This window comes from Phoca vitulina, unplaced genomic scaffold (assembly GCF_004348235.1).
Source record: "Phoca vitulina isolate PV1807 unplaced genomic scaffold, GSC_HSeal_1.0 scaffold59, whole genome shotgun sequence".
NCBI classification, from domain to species: Eukaryota; Metazoa; Chordata; class Mammalia; order Carnivora; family Phocidae; genus Phoca; species Phoca vitulina.
The window spans coordinates 3,368,178-3,371,988 of record NW_022589762.1 but is presented as its reverse complement, the minus strand read 5'-3'; the positions used below and the strand labels follow the sequence as shown (position 1 = coordinate 3,371,988).

At 40.8% G+C, this 3,811-nt stretch overlaps 1 pseudogene; it reads right to left on the bottom strand.

Moving 5' to 3' along the window:
• Positions 1 to 3,344: 3,344 nt before the first annotated feature.
• LOC116623492 lies at positions 3,345 to 3,811 on the bottom strand (annotated as a pseudogene).

The following is a 3,811-nucleotide window of genomic DNA, read 5'->3' as shown; positions in this document are numbered from 1 at the left end:
TTTTCAATAAAAATGTAATTGGGAAAAGATTCTAGTTTCCTGTAATTTCTTGTTAAAAACCACATTTATAACTTTGTTAATGACTTGGTTTACTTACTTGTTCCATGGTCTCTGCAGTTTTGTACAAGTATTAAAGTTTTACTCTGAAATTTTATGATTTAATAACCTTTTTTGTTTGATGCCTAGCATCAAAACAGCAACTGTAATAAAACGTCAATTCCTTAAGTGTCAGAAAAAAGGAAGAACCATCCATTATATTTGTCCCTCTAAAGCCTAAGACTGATACCTCTGGGAATTTTTGGTTGGATTTATTAGTGAAAAAAAAACGTGATCTGTTATCATAGGCTTAAAAAAAAAAAAAAAAGCATCTCCTACTGGCAGTTCAATCACCATTTTCCTTTAACACAAATGTGAAAACCTGAGTTCTTTCTTTTGTCCTGGGTGAATCAGAATGATGCTATATACTAAGCTAAGATCCCCTGACTTTCCAGAGGCTGTCCAGGGACATATGCAATTATTTTGCCCCAGATGCACAGCAATTTGCTTAAAAAAGGATATAGAGGGGGGCGCCTGGGTGGCTTAGTCGTTAAGCGTCTGCCTTTGGCTCAGGTCATGATCCCAGGGTCCTGGGATCGAGCCCCGCATTGGGCTCCCTGCTCAGCGGGGTGTCTGCTTCTCCCTCTGCCACTCCCCCTGCTTTTGCTCTCTCTCTCTCTTAAATAAATCAATAAAATCTTAAAAAAAAAAAAAGTCACATGTTCTACCAACTGAACCAGCCTCCAAAAGGTTTGTTTTTTGTTTTGTTTTGTTTTGTTTTAAGCCTCTACATTGCTTTATGGGTCTAAGCTGTGAAGTAGTCCACTCCTAGACTGACTGGTAGCTTAGTTTCTAGTTAGTCCTACAAAAAGTAAGTGTGAACACAACCTGGACCTCTGGAGCACTTACGTGATTACTTCGTTGTCTAAGGTGGCATCACAATCTACCCATGTTATGTACGGGGTAGTTCTCAGTTTGGAAATGACGTAATTTATTTCTGAACTACCAGATGATAATATTCACATCTTAAGTGGAACATAAGTGTATGGAGTAAGTTGTTACTAAGAAACCCACTGCCCTTGCCATAGCAGCTTTCTGGGAGTTTGCCCGTCAAATGGCAGCGATTACTGCTTTTGTTTGCAGATCTTTTTGATATCTCTTCCTCTTTGCTTCTTGGACTGCGTGGCTTCTTTTTGAAAACTGAGCCAGGCACGCCTTTTTTTTTTTTTTTTTAAATTAAATGTGTTGTATTGACACATGAACAGACCAACCAATGGCACAGAATATGAAGTGGAGAAATAGGCCCAATTAAATATTGGAATTTAGGTTATTATAATAGAGTCAAGTTGGTGTGCTAAATATATATTTGTTCTAGTTAAATATTTATTATAAAATCCTATGCTTGAAAAGTTAGCTCATTTACCTCTATCTATTGATACCTATGTCAATCTATCTTCTTAGATAGTTGCAGATTCACATGTGGTTATAAGAAATCATACAGAGTGATCCTTTTTGTCCAGTTTCCCCCAGCACTCCATTTTGACATGGCTAGTCTACAGTTTTTGCATCCCAACAAACTCCAAACAGGACCACAGTGTTTCTGATGGGCCTTGTGTTGGTTTTGTGACTTTTTCCCCCCTTTTGGCTCACAATTGTCCTACCCACTAAGCATCTTAGTATTTAACCATATCAGTGCTAATTTTAAATTCATACAATCTTGATATTGTTGACTGTTCTTTGCCTTGATGTTTAGAAAGGGATAATGAAATATTAAATAGAGGGATCATCTAAAATCTGAGTAATGTAGTACCATAGTATTATCATACAGATTTCTATAAGATTTCATTTGGCCCCAAGCTCCATAATCAGATATAAGATTAAACTGGTCTGTCTGGAGTTCTTTTACTTAAACTAGAGTGATTCTCCACTCCAGCCCTACAGCTGTTGTATCACTCTCTACACCAGGCCAGCACCTGATAAGCTTCTGCAGAAAATAGCTATGTTCTCTATGTGCCAAAAGCTATGTTCTCTTTCTTGTTTTGTGTCAGCAATGAGTTCCTTCCCCCAAAAAACGACCTTATAAAACTCTTCTTTCTCTGTATGTTCTCTGCTCAAATCCTCTATAACATCTTTGGGATTCTGTATTTTGCCTCTACTCAGTCTGACCATAACCCTCTTGAATTCATCCTGCCCCCTCTCCTTGTGTGTCACACCTGGCCTCCCAGCTTCACCTCCTGAGCACTGGCATCTCAGGGTGCCACCCTGTCCTCACCTGTTCTCCCTGCTTTGTAGACCTCTGTCCTGACTCCTCTGTCTGCTGGGTTTGCTCACTCTTTGTGTGACTCTCTTCTGCTTATCCCAGGACTCTGTCACCCACCATGATCCTCCCTAGGTGATCTCATGCTTTTCCATCATGCCAACAAATAATGAGAATGTTGTGGGATTTCTTTCCTAGAGGTCTCAAAAAGCAGGAGTAATCTTCCTTGAGAACAGTGTGGAATTTTTTTTTTAAAGAAACTTATTATCTTTTTATTTTATTTATTTATTTTTTAAAGTATCTCTACACCCAACATGGAGCTTGAACTCACAACCCCGAGATCAAGAGTTGCATGCTCTACCCACTGAGCCAGCCAGGCACCCCAAGAACAGTATGGAAAACGTAGCTGAAAGCAAAATTTTCCACATAGTAAGCCAAGGTAGCACTGGGTTGGGAAAATGTATAGCAAAGAGTGACTGAACCCAGATGAGAAAAATAAATCCGAGACTGATTTAAAGTCCCCGAGTTCACTTTCTAACAATCTGAAGGAAAACTGAGAGCATGAAATGTCCCCTAAAAAGATCTGGGATGATGGAATGCAGGGTTTTTCTGTGCAGATCTCTCGCTGACCAGCACTGACAGCCCACTTTTGAGGGTAAGATGATGTCAGGTTGAAGAGCAGAATCTTTGTCAAGGCAGAAGAATTTTTTTAGAAGCTCTAGGGAATATAAGAGTTTAGGAAGACTCAGCACTTCACATTTTCCAAAAGCGCCTCCTTATACCCAACACCCACCCTGACCACCCTCCACTACCACCATACACACACACTGTGAATGTGGTGAATGTATGAAGGGCCGGGAAAACAAAACAAAAAACCTCAACACGTGACTAGTTGCGCTGTCCTTGTCCCAAATCACTAGACTGCGTTTATCTCTTCTCTTCATAGCTTAGCCCAATGAGAATGTTCTGTTTCAATTGGTTCTTGGAAACTGACTTTATTATTTTTTTATGGTGAAAAATTTATATTTAGATTTAGCCAGCTGGACTCAGTTTAGATGATCCCAGTTTTGTTGGCAACATCCAAAGCATCATAGTCAGGAGCCAGTTAAATCGAACATACGCCTTCTTCTCTCTATTGGGCCTGATCAGGGTGTTGACCTTGGCCATGACAATGTCATAGAGCTTCTTCCCAGCCTGTTTGCTCTGGTGCTTGTTGGCCTTGACATCCACAATGAACACAAATGTGCTGTTGTCTTCTATTTTCTTCATGGCTGACTCAGTCGATGGGTCAGGGAGAATTTGATGATGGCATAGTGGTCAAGCTCGCTTCTCCTGGGGGTGCTCTTTCAAGGATATTTGGGCTGCATTCAGAGACGCAGTGTCCTGGGCCATCAAAAGCAAGTGACGTGCAGATCTTTTTTCTGTGACTGTGGACGCCTTTTGGCACCCCTATCGTGGCCTGGCTTTGGCTTTGGCTTTGGGAGGGGCAGGGGCTTCCTCCTTCGCCTTCGGTGCCAT